The sequence below is a fragment of the Bufo bufo genome, chromosome 8, assembly GCF_905171765.1.
Source record: "Bufo bufo chromosome 8, aBufBuf1.1, whole genome shotgun sequence".
NCBI lineage: Eukaryota > Metazoa > Chordata > Amphibia > Anura > Bufonidae > Bufo > Bufo bufo.
Window position 1 is genome coordinate 61,149,452 of NC_053396.1, and position 13,115 is coordinate 61,162,566.

The window sequence follows — 13,115 nt, forward strand, 5'->3', positions numbered from 1 at the left end:
TCATCTCCAAAGGGAGGGCCAAGCCTCTCAAAATCATGTCCCTGCTGCACAGGCTTGTTTGGCTGTCTCTAACGTTTAACTTTCATATTTTCACGTTCCATATTCAGGGGGCACAGAACGTGGCGCCGACGCCCTGTCTCGTTTTAATTACGATATCTTCTTTCAGGAACTTCCAGAGGCAGACCCTGTCGGTATTCCAGCTCCGCCATTTAGCTCCCTCCTGTTGGACTAGGGCCCCTGATAGCATCCGTCCGGACCTTGGTCCAGCATTCGCTAGCCGCCAACACCGCCAGGAATTATGACGCCGGGTTCAAAGTCCATAGGCAGTTCCTTGACACCCATCCACGGGGGGAGGTGGACGAGGTCACGTTTATTCTGGCATTTATAGCCCATTGCCACTCCCACCGCCACCTGTCATTCACTCCATCAAACTGTATTTGGCCGGCATTCAGCACAATCGGATGCTCGGTGTCCCCTCTGCCAAATCTATTTTTCCAATCCGGCCATCAAAGCCACCCTTAGGGGCATTCAGAGGGTCAGCACGGCGGTCCAGGTGCGCAGGCAACCAGTCTCAGGCGAGCCATTCCGCAGATTGTCCGTAGACCTTGACGATCTCCCTTTTGGGCACTCAGCAAGCATCATCACCAAAGCGGCCACGTACCTGGGGTTCTATGGATTTCTTAGGCCTGGGGAGTTCACCTGCTGCGCAGTCAACCGGGCGACCCTGCTCAGGCGGCATCTTGCCTGGCATTCAGACCATTTCATACTGTCCATCCCATCTACCAAGACTAATCAGGCAGGTCCTCCCACCGAGGTAGAGTTCTTCCCCACGTCCAATTGTCGGTGTCCTATCAAGGTGCTCAAGGAGCTTCTGCCATCACTTCAGTCGACCCGCGCTAGACGACCTGTCGCTCCCGATAAACGGTAGGCCCCTTCCTTCTGCCCTGTTCGTCTCCAACATCCACACGCTGGCAGCAGGGTTGGGGTACAACCCTAGCACGATATCCGGGCACTCCTTCCGCATAGGGGCCGCTTCCGCAGCATCCAGTCATCAGGTGCCGGCGCACGTCATCCGCAAGATGGGTTGTTGGCGGTTGTCTTGCTACGCAAGGTACATTCCCAATCCGCAGGTCGAAATCTCCAGAGCCTTTTGTTCGTTAGCTTTATAGGTATCATGATGCTCAAATAAATACTTGGACCCTACACTGTGCCAGTACTCATCTTTTTGCCCACATATTTAGGCCTTACCTCGTCTCTGGCTCCGGGCACACTCCAGCTAGATAGGTCAGGGCAGTACGTAGGCATGCCTATTCTGTTCCTCGCTCAACTCCTACCACAAATAGTTAAGGCTGTGTACAGCCTGTAATTGTGGGAGGAGCTCCCTCCCCTACTTAAACCCCTCGGTCCAAGCAGGAGGGCGCCCGTTCCTTGCCCCTCCCTCCCGTCCCTTTTCTTATTCAATCCTCCTTGGGTGGCCCACATATTTAGGCCTTACCTCGTCTCTGGCTCCGGGCACACTCCAGCCAGATAGGTCAGGGCAGTACGTAGGCATGTCTATTCTGTTCCTCGCTCAGATCCTACCACAAATATATATATATACAGTCATGGCCAAAAGTTTTGAGAATGATAAAATTATTAGTTTTCACAAAGTTTGCTGCTAAACTGCTTTTAGATCTTTGTTTCAGTTGTTTCTGTGATGTAGTGAAATATAATTACATGCACTTCATACGTTTCAAAGGCTTTTATCGACAATTACATGACATTTATGCAAAGAGTCAGTATTTGCAGTGTTGGCCCTTCTTTTTCAGGACCTCTGCAATTCGACTGGGCATGCTCTCAATCAACTTCTGGGCCAATTCCTGACTGATAGTAACCCATTCTTTCATAATCACTTCTTAGAGTTTGTCAGAATTAGTGGGTTTTTGTTTGTCCACCCGCCTCTTGAGGATTGACCACAAGTTCTCAATGGGATTAAGATCTGGGGAGTTTCCAGGCCATGGACCCAAAATGTCAACGTTTTGGTCCCCGAGCCACTTAGTTAACTGGCTAGAGGTATTAAAGCCTCCAAAGTGAACTGTATGTGACGAAATGCCATTTTGTCCTTAATTTGCCAAGTCAGAACATCCCAAAAAGCTGCCACTGCAGCCTTATTAGGCAAGTTCTGAGACCAGGGTTCAAAACTAAATGGTGTACTGACCTTCTGTGTGGTTGCCATCACGTAGGTGTAGTAGAGAGTAGACTGCTGAAGAAGAGGTTCGCCTGGCTTTTTAAAATACTCTGTGAAAAGTTTCTCAGAACTCTGGAGAGATGCGAGATCATAATTTCCGCCTTGGTTCAGTCAGTAAGGAACTGATAGTACAACAAATCAAAATAGATGATGCCTTGATTTATGGATCCATGACATAGCTTGGGGGTTGTGGTACCCCTGCAGTTGTTTTCAGAGAAGCAAGGTGGGTAGACACATTGTGCAGGTATTCCAGTATCTGTTCTTGGCTATCATGTTGCTGAGTCGCCCCTGGCAGAGGGGGTCCTCTGGGTGGGTCGTGCGCAGGCCTGTCGCTAACAGACAGGCAAAACAAGCAATTGCTTGGGGTCCCGAGCTGGCCTGGGGCCCCAAGCAGAGCCGGTGCTTGTTTTGCTTCCTTTAAGGCTGCAGCCGCCTGAGCGCTCTATAGAGAGCCTCAGGCGGCTGCAGCACTCCTGGTTACCTCCCGAGTTCCTCCTCTGCTGATTGCTGCTCTGTAGCGTGGCCGAGCTCTCCTCCTCTACCTCCTGGCTGTCACTCAGTCTGGCCGGGTACCGCGCGGTACAGGAACAGGGGATTCAGTTTCCAGTTCCCGGCCGGACTGACAGGAAGTGTACACTGAGTGCTCACTTCCTTTTAGTCCGGCCGCGGCCGGGAACAGGAAACTGAATCTCCTGACCTGTACCACGCGGTTCCCGGCCGCACTGAGTGACAGCCAGGACTGGAGGTAGAGAGCGAGGAGCTCAGCCACGCTACAGGGTCCAGGGAAGGATCTGGAGGACTGAATTAACTTAGGAACTTATCTAAGGTAGGGTAGGGAGTAAAAAAAAAAAAAAACAGGGAGGGGGAAAGTCAGTAGGACACAGGGAGGGGGAGGGGGAAGTAAGAAGGACAGGGGGAGGGGGGACTAAGAAGGACATGGGGTAGTGGAATAAGAAGGGAGGGGGGAGTAAGAAGGACACGGGGTGGGGGAATAAGAAGGACACAGGGAGGGGGGGAGTAAGAAGGACAGCACATGTTTGTAAGAACTGAAAAATGTTAATGTGTGTGTTTTAAGTATGTTGGATTTAGTTATTGTGCACTTTTTTTATGTATATTGGATTGTATGGTACAGTGGTGTTTTTTTGCAAATGTTCATTCGTTGAAAATGTTCAAATTTCATGCACATTAAATGCAACAGCAGTATTTGCACTGTAAACCTCCTTTTTTATTTATATAAAGTGAGGGTGAACTTAAACTGTATGGCTATACTGGGGTTCCTGTAGGCTTTGCGTGCGTAAGGTGGGGAGGGCGTGGAGGGGGGGGCCTCAATGTCTATTTTGCTTGGGGCCCCCAAATTCCTTCAAACGGCCCTGGTCATGCGGCACCCGAGCCTGCAACACAGTCAACACCAGCCATCTGGCTAACAGTAGTAGAAGGCCACAGTACTCCTTTGCTTCCGGTACAGGACAGATTATTATTGAGAACAAATAGGATGACTGGATGTCTCAATCATTATCTCAGTTACCACAGAAAAAAGTTGATGTCCCCTCTGAGTCTCACACTGTGCCATGGTACAACACAATCATCCTGCTCTTCCTCCTCTCTGCAGCCCCAGAGAAGCCTTTCATTTGCATTATCTCTGTCTTCACTGCCCCCTCTTATTGGGGATCCTTCTTTTTTCTTAAGAACAAAATGCCAGGCATAATAGCAACATTCTATAAATGTATTCACTGAGGAAAATAAACAGTCAGATGAAATGCAGAGCGTAAAAGTAAATTCCCCATTAAAAGTGGCCTGTCTGACCCAGGAAGAAGTATAGCGGCATCTTAAAAAAGATTAAAATAGACAAATCGCCAGGACTGGAGGGCATACACCCCTGTATCCTAAGAAAATTAAGAAAGGTCATAGATAGACCCTTATTTATGATATTTATAGACTCTATACTGACAGGGAGTGTTCCACAGGATTGGCGCTGCTTAGCAAATTTGGTCCAGTATTCAAAGTGGGGTCAAAAACTATAGGCCGGTAAGATTAACATCTGTCGTGGGTAAACAGTTTTCTAAGAGATGCTATCTTGGAGTACCTCAATGAAAATAAGCAAATAACGCCATATCAGCATGGCTTCATGAGGGATCGGTCATGTCAAACTAATCTGATCAGTTTCTATGAAGAGGTAAGTTCTATACTTGACAGCGGCGAAACAATGGATGTCGCATATCTGGACTTCTCCAAAGCATTTGATACTGTGCCACATAAAACGTTAGTACAGAAAATGGAATGCTTGGGCTGGGAGAAAATGTCTGTATGTGGGTAAGTAACTGGCTCATTCATAGAAAATAGAGGGTGGTTATTAATGGTACACACTCAGATTTTGTTACCGTCACTAGCGGAGTACCTCAAGGGTCAGTATTGGGCCCTATTCTCTTCTATATGTTTATTAATGATATTTGTAAAAGGCTTGCACAGTAAAATATCAAAATTTGCAGATGACACTAAATTGTGTAAAATAATTAACCCCTTAATGACCAATGATGTACTGTGTATGTCATGATGTGGTGTTAGTTACAGCATCATGACATACACAGTACAGTACATTCTGAGATGAAAGTGTCACCGCAAGTATACTTTTGGTGACACTGGCATTTCAAGACTGTCTGGGCACTCAGCAAGGGATCAATTAGTGTGGTCCCTGCTTTGAGAAACAATTTTGTTACTTATATGATTAATTTTAGATAAAATTAAACACAGCTGTGGGAACCAGTGTCTGATAGCTGCTGCCAAGGTTAAGAAGCTCATAAGGTGCATTAAAAGGGGAAAGATGTGTATAATAAAAACATAGTTCGACCACTTTACAAATCATTAGTCAGACCACACATGGAGTATTGTGTACAATTTTCAGCACCTGTGCACAAGAAATACATAGAATAGTTGGTTCAGAGGATGGCAACTAAAGTAATAAATTAAGTAGGTGGACTTAGAAATGTTCACTAATCACATAGGGCCCTATAGCAAAACTTTGTACGGCCTCGCACCGCCAATTTTTCTGTACACATGCACATCAAACCCTCCCAGGCAATGCACAATACGAAGCACAGTGCTTCAAATTTGTTAAAGAAGACTTATCACTAGAGTTGAGCGGACACCTGGATGTTCGGGTTTGACGGGTTCGGCCGAACTTTGGAAAAAAGTTCGAGTTCGGGACCTGAACTTGACCCGAACTTGACCCCGAACCCTAATGAAGTCAATGGGGACCCGAACTTTTGAGCACTAAAATGGCAGTAAAAATGTCATGGAAAGGGCTAAATGGCTGAAAATGGCATCAAAATGTGGTTAAGAGCATGGCAAGCGCTCTGCAAACAAATGTGGATAGGGAAATGACTTTAAATAACATAAAATGCGTAAAAATAAAAAAATAATAATCTTGATCTAGGAGGACGAGGTCCATATGGAGTAGGAGGTTGAGGAGGCAGTGGATGTGGCGGTGTAGGTGGAAGCGGCGGTGGAGGAGGAGGAGGTAGCCTACACAGTTTTTTTGTTTTCTGCTGTTTATGGTCACATTATCCCCATTGTGATTCTCCACATTGTATAGTCCTTTGTGGCTCAGTCTCCATGTCCTGTCCCTTTTGAGCATTACCTGTAATGATCATGTGATTTATATTGAATAAAATGAGATTTTTTACCTTTTTTTGTACAAATAGCAGTGGTACTAAACACACAAAAATTTGTGAATTTCACCCGAAAATGTAAATGACAAAGTAGTGAAATGACATAAAATAAAATACGTACAAATAAAAAATAAAATAAAAATTATGAGGTGGAGTTCCATACGGAGTAGGAGTTTAAGGAGGCGGTGGATGTAGCGGTGTAGGTGGAAGCGGCGGTGGAGGACGAGGTAGCCAACACAGGTTTTTGGTTTTAATATATTTTTTTTAAATTAGGGTACACTCTAAAAGAGTGTGAAATATCCAGATTACAAGAATGAGCAATTGCGCTGCAGTATAACAATGGCTGGTTAGTGCCGGTATACATGTCTATTCTGCACAAGGTACGTCCTGAGGGATCCATGCCTGGTTCATTTTAATGAACGTCAGCTTGTCCACATTGGCTGTGGACAGACGGCTGCGCTTGTCTGTGATGACGCCCCCTGCGTGCTAAACACACGTTCAGATAATACACTGGCTGCAGGGCAGGCAGGCACCTCCAAAGCGCAAAGACCAAGCTCAGGCCATGTGCCCAATTTGGAGACCCAGAAGTTGAAGGGGGCAGACCCATCATTCAGTACGTGTAGGCATGTGCACACATACGGCTCCACCATGTTGGTGAAATGCTGCTTCTTGCTAAGACGTTCCATATCAGCTGGTGGTGCTGGTTGTTGTGGCGTGCTGACAAAGCTTTTCCACATTTCGGCCATGCTAACCCTGCCTTCTGAGGTGCTGGCAGTGCCCCAGCTGCGTTGGCGACCTGTTCCTCTGCCTTCTCCTTGTGCTTCCACTGTGCTCCCGCTGTCAGGTGGGAATGCCACCAGCAGCGCGTCTACCAGCGTGCGCTTGTACTCACGCATCTTACGATCATGCTCCAGTGAGGGGATTAAGGATGGTACGTTGTCCTTGTAACGGGGAACCAGCAGCGTGGCCACACAGTAATCAGCACGAGTTAGAATATGGGAAACACGGCGGTTATTGCGGAGACACTGCAGCATGTAATCGCTCATGTGTGCCAGGCTGCCCAGAGGCAACGAAAAGCAGTCCTCTGTGAAAGGTGTATCATCTGTGTCCTCTGTATCCCCCCAGCCACGCACCAGTGATGGCCATGAGCTGGTCTGGGTGCCACCCTGCTGTGAACATGCTTCCTCCTCCTCCATCTTCTCCTCCTCATCCTCCACCTCCTCATCCTCCCAGAACTGTGCCCTGCCTGGACAATTGTGTACCTGGCGTTTGTGGGAGCAGGAACCCATCCTCGGAGCCACTTGTGAATGACTGGCCGGAAACCCTACGAAATGATCCCTCTTCCTCCTCCTCCTCCTCCTTTGCCACATCCTCTTCCATCATCGCCAGGAGCATTTTTTCAAGGAGGCATAGAAGTGGGATAGTAACGCTGAGAACGGCAGTATCAGCACTGTTGGTGGAGTACTCGAAACAGTGCAACAAGGAACACAGGTCTCGCATGGAGGCCCAGTCATTGGTGGTGAAGTGGTGCTGTTCCGCCGATCGACTCACCCGTGCGTGCTGCAGTTGAAACTCCACTATCACCTGCTGCTGCTCGCGCAGTCTGGCCAGCATGTGCAAGGTGGAGTTCCACCTTGTGGGCACGTCACATATGAGGCGGTCAGCGAGAAGGCCGAAGTAGCGAGCAGCAGCCGGGTGAGAACGTCGAAAGTGCGCACAGACCGAAAGTGCACTTTATGCAGCAGCTCTGACATATCGGGGTAATTTTTAAGGAATCTCTGCAGCACCAAATACAGCACATGTGCCAGGCAAGGGATGTGCGTCAAACCGGCTAGTCCCAGAGCTGCTACGAGATTTCACCCATTATCGTACACCACCAGGCTGGGCTTGAGCCTCACTGGCACAAACCACTCATCGATCTGTTGTTCAAGGCCGGTCCACAGCTCCTGCGCGGTGTGGGGTTTGTCCCCCAAACAGATAAGTTTTAAAACAGCCTGCTGTCGTTTACCCCTAGCTGTGGTGAAGGTGTTACGCTGACCGAATGAGGAGCCGGTAGAGGATGAGGAAGCGGAGTAGGAGGAGGAAGCAACAGGAGGCAAACTGAAGTGCCCTGCAATCCTCGGTGGTGGAAGGACATGCGCAAAACTGCTATCCGCCTCAGGCCCGGCTGCCACTGCATTTACCCAGTGTGCTGTTATGGAGATATAACGTCCCTGACCGTGCTTACTGGTCCACGTGTCCGTAGTGAGGTGCACCTTGCCACAGATGGCGTTGCGCAGTGCACACCTGATTTTGTCCCCCATTTGGTTGTGCAGGAAAGGGATGGCTCACCTGGAAAAGTAGTGGCGGCTGGGCACGACATACTGTGGGACAGCCACCGCCATAAGGCCTTTAAAACTATCCGTCTCCACCAGACGGAATGACAGCATTTCAAAGGCCAGTAATTTTGAAATCCTGGCATTCAGGGCTAGTGATCACGGGTGGGTAAGGGGGGTACTTCCTCTTCCTCTCCAGCGTTTGGGAGATGGAGAGCTGAATGCTTCCGTGGGACATTGTGGAGATGCTTGGTGACTCAGATGGTGGTGTTGCTGGAAGATCCTCTGTTTGCGGGATGGCAGGTGGCACTGTCACTCCAGAGGTGGATGAAGAGGCCGAGACAGCAGCAGAAGAGGAAGCAGGAGGAGCCATAGACCTTTCTTGGTTTTTGAGGTGTCTACTCCACTGCAGCTCATGCTTTGCACTTAAATGCCTGGTCATGCAGGTTGTGCTCAGGTTGATAACCTTTATGCCTCGCTACAGGCTCTGATTGCACAGCGTGCAAACCACTCGTGTCTTGTCATCAGCATATTTATTGAAGAACTGCCACGCCAGGGAACTCCTTGGAGCTGGCTTTGGTGTGCTCGGTCCCTTGCTGCGGTGTGCAGTAGCAGGCATACTGTCTAGGGGACAGCCGCTCCGCTTTTGCACCCTGCTCCCTATTATGCTTTGCTGGTGGCTCTGTGCGACCACCGCCTATTCCTCCGAACTACATAGGTCACTCGCATGACCTTGATTCCATGTGGGGTCGAGGACCTCATCGTCCTCCACATCATCTTCCACCCAGTTTTCACCCCTGCCTTCCTTGTCGGTCTGCACACTTTCGAAAGCCCCAGCAGTTGGCACCTGTGTTTCGTCATCATCCGAGACGTGCTGCGATGGTCCTCCCATGTACTTCTCTTGAAAGATAAGTGGTTGGGCAGTGGATGGCCCTGGGAAACCCTGCTAACAGAGTCATCAAAAAGCAGATGAGACTGCTGCATGACTTTGGGCTCAGACTGCTTGGCTGATTTGCAAGGGGGTGAGGTGAAAGACTGATGGACATCGGCTGCAGGTGCCAACTGTGGTCTTTCAGCAGGAGACTAGGTGGGAGACAATGTAAAGGAACTGGATCCACTGTCACCAACCCAATCTACTATCGCCTGTACTTGTTCAGGCCTCACCATTCGTAGAGCCGCATTAGGCCCGACCAAATACCTCTGCAGGTTCTGTCGCCTATTCGCACCTGAGAAAGGGTTTTCACTTGTGCGTGTAGCTGTCACAGATCGATCACGTCCTTTCCCTGCAACAGGAACTCCACCAGTAGCACCACGACCTGGGCCACGTCCCTTATTTGATGCTCTCCTCATATTTCTAGAATTTAGGATCTTGCTCTAAATGGGTGTTTAATTAATAGTAGAATAGAACGACAGTATGTACAGGGTGTATCTCTCACACCCTGAACCAGACTAGACCTCAATTAAATTTGTTTGCCCAAAATGGCTTTATTTCAAATACCTTAATCAAACCCCTGTATTTAAAGGGTGTATCTCACACGCCCTGAACCAGATTAGGCCTCACTGCCATTTGGTGAACAAATCTTTAATTATTTCAAATATCTTTACACTATGTAAAGGCTGTATCTCACAATGACATATGCAGCAAAGACTGCAAAATAAACTTTTTATTTGCCCAAACGGCTGTTAGTTTAATAACGGAATTTGACAGCAGTATATAACCCTGTAAATTCACATGTGCTGATGCTGCAAGGCCTGAAAAATTGTGTATTTTGCCCCGAAAAGGGTGTTTCATTAATAGAAGACTATAAGCCCTGTATATACAGGGTGTATCTCACACGGTCTGACCCACACTAGGCCTCAATTAAAGATTTGTGCACCCAATGGCGCTAATTCAAATATCTGAATATTTCCCAAATAAATAAAAGTTGTATTTCACAATGACCCCATATTTCACAAATAACCTTTTTTTGCCCAAACAGGTGTTTGTTTAATAACTGAATATGTCAGCAGAATATAACCCTAGAATTTCAAACATCAAGATGCTGCAAGGCCTGAAAATTTGTGTATTTTGCCCCAAAAATTGTGTTTTATTAATAGAAGAATATAAGCCCTGTATATACAGGGTGTATCTCACACGGCCTGACCCACACTAGCCCTCAATTAAATTTGTTTGCCCAAAATGGCTGTATTTCAAATACCTGAATAGAAGCCCTGTATTTAAAGGGTGTTTTTAAAAACCCAAAAAATGATGGCTGTATGTCTAGCCTAAATTGCACACTGACTAATCCAGATGTTGTATATTGCCCAAAAAGTGTTTTTTGGTAACAGAATATGAAAGCTGTATATATTAAACTTGAATTTAACACTTACAGATCTGGAAAATAATGGTTTTTAAAAACCCAGAAAAACCCAGAAAATTGCACACTGACTAAGCCTGCAAATGCACCAGATGTTGTAAATTGCCCAAAAAATTGAGATTATAATTTTTTTTTAAACAGATTATTTGTGCTGTTTTTAAAGCTTGGTTTCTATGTCCCAAAAGCTCAGATGCAGTACTGGTGCACTGAGCTTGCATAAAATGGCCACCGCCCACCTTACTGACTTATAAAAGTTATTTTTTTTCCGTCACTGGCCTCAGGGCAGGATTAAAAAAATTGTGCCCTGCACCCACACAACACAATATATGTAGATCGCTGAGTTAGATTCACGTTTTGAGCAAAGATTCTCTCCCTGAAATCACCAGCAGCATCCTCTCCCTACACCAGGGACAGCAGTGTGACGTGCACCGCTACGTGACTCCAGCTTATATAGAGGGTGGGTCACATGCTACAGTGGCCAATCACAGCCATGCCATTAGTAGGCATGGCTGTGATGGCTTCTAAGGGCACAGAGTTAAAGGGAGTCTGTCACCACATTTGAGCATATTAGACTGATCAAATAGCGTTATATGTGCCACCTAGAACTTAAAAACGGTACCTTTGTTGTATCTAATGGAGTTTTCTTTCAGCCAAAAATGAACTTTTAAGATTCTGTAAATGCGCCCTCTCAAGTGCCCAGGGCGGCGTCTCAATCGTCCGAGCCCCAGGCAGCACCTCCTCAACGGCTCATAACCCCACCCTCCGTGTGCCTCTGCCCGCCCGTTTACTCTCCTCCTCTCTCCTTTTCCACTGCGCTACGAATTTGACCGCGCAGCCGCAGTGGAAAAGGAGAGAGGAGGAGAGTAAACGGGCGGGCAGAGGCAGAATCTTAAAAGTTCATTTTTGGCTGAAAGAAAACTCCATTAGATACAACAAAGGTACAGTTTTTAAGTTCTGGGTGGCACATATAACGCTATTTGATCAGTCTAATATGCTCAAATGTGGTGACAGACTCCCTTTAAACTCTTGTTGATTGGCTGCTCTGCAGCCTTTCAAAAAGTGCCGAGAAAATTTACTGAAAAGTACGGGTTCGGGTCCGTGTTCCAAAAATCCTAAAGTTCGGGTTCGCTCAACCCTACTTGTCACCTCTCCTGACATGCTTGTTTTAATAGCTACATGCATTCCCCATATAATAACAATTCTGGAGCATCTATTCTTATGACTATGTTGTGCCATTCTTTTATTACCGTATTGTTCGCCCTATAAGACACTCTGGCCTATAAGACGCACCTAGGTTTTAGAGGAGGACAATAATAAAATAAAAACATTTTAATTAGGCCTCAGCTCAAAGCACCAATCAGACCCCCAATGTTAATCAGACCTCTGCCCACAGCTCTAATCAGACCCCAATGTTAATAAGACCTTAATCAGACCTCAGATCAGACCCCATTGTTAATAAGACCCCAACAAAACCTCAGATCAGATCCACAATCAGACCTCAGCTTCGACCCCAATGTGAATGGCTCCTAATCATACCTCATATAAGAGCCCAATATAAATAAGACCCCACATTCAAACCTCAGATGAGACCCCCATGCTTCAAATCAGCCCCCAGCCTCATCTCAGCAAGCCCACAGCTTCAGATCACAAAATAAAGAAATCCACTTACCTACCTCTTCTGCTCTGGACACCGCTCCTCACCTTCAGCAACCTGTCTTCTTTCTGCCGTGGGCTCTGCTGTGACCCGACACGCACAGCATGAGGTCACAGAGCACCCTCACACTGTTTGCAGCCACAGCACAGCGGACAGCAGAGGACCAGGAAGCTGTGAGTACAGACCCTGGGGAGCGCTGCATTTACCGCTTCCTGGTCCTCCGATACTAATGATATTAGGGTCTGGTCTGAGTTCATGATATGGGGGTTTGATCTGTAGAGCTTATGTGAGGTCTGAAGAAAAATATTTATAACATATGTAAAAATGTCTTAGCACCTTTGGAACACAAGTAGGAATTTAATGCTGCGCCCGACTCCTCCCGGGCCCAGAGGCAGTAGTGTGGTTTGTCTCCATTGAAGGCACGCCACTGAGTGGTCTACAGTACTCAGAAAGATTATCAAAATTATGGTTATTTCATTTTGAAAAAAGACTGAGGGGAGATTTAATAACTACCGTATTTTTCGCTTTAGAAGACGCACCCGATGATAAGACGCACCCCAGATTTTAGAGTAGAAAAATAAGAAAAAATATTTTTCATCAGACCTCATATCAGCCCACTCAGAGCCTTATAAGACCTCAGATTAGCCCATCAGTACCCCAATCAGACCTCAGATTAGCCCATCAGTACCCCCAGACCTGAGATTAGCCCATTAGTACCCCCAGACCTGAGATTAGCCGATTAGTACCCCCCAGACCTCAGATTAACCCATTAGTACCCCCAGACCTCAGAATAGCCCATCAGACCTCAGATCAGACTAAAATAAAAAATCATCTTACCTGTCCTGCTCCGCGGCTCCTCTTCAGCTGTTGCGCTCCCAACTTCCCGGCCTGCGCTGC

At 47.2% G+C, this 13,115-nt stretch overlaps 1 protein-coding gene across 1 annotated transcript in view; it reads right to left on the reverse strand.

Moving 5' to 3' along the window:
* Positions 1–13,115, reverse strand: part of LOC120977756 (probable E3 ubiquitin-protein ligase MID2) — a 456,812-nt gene that overhangs the window by 151,595 nt on the left and 292,102 nt on the right. The gene's annotated exons all lie outside the window — the stretch shown is intronic.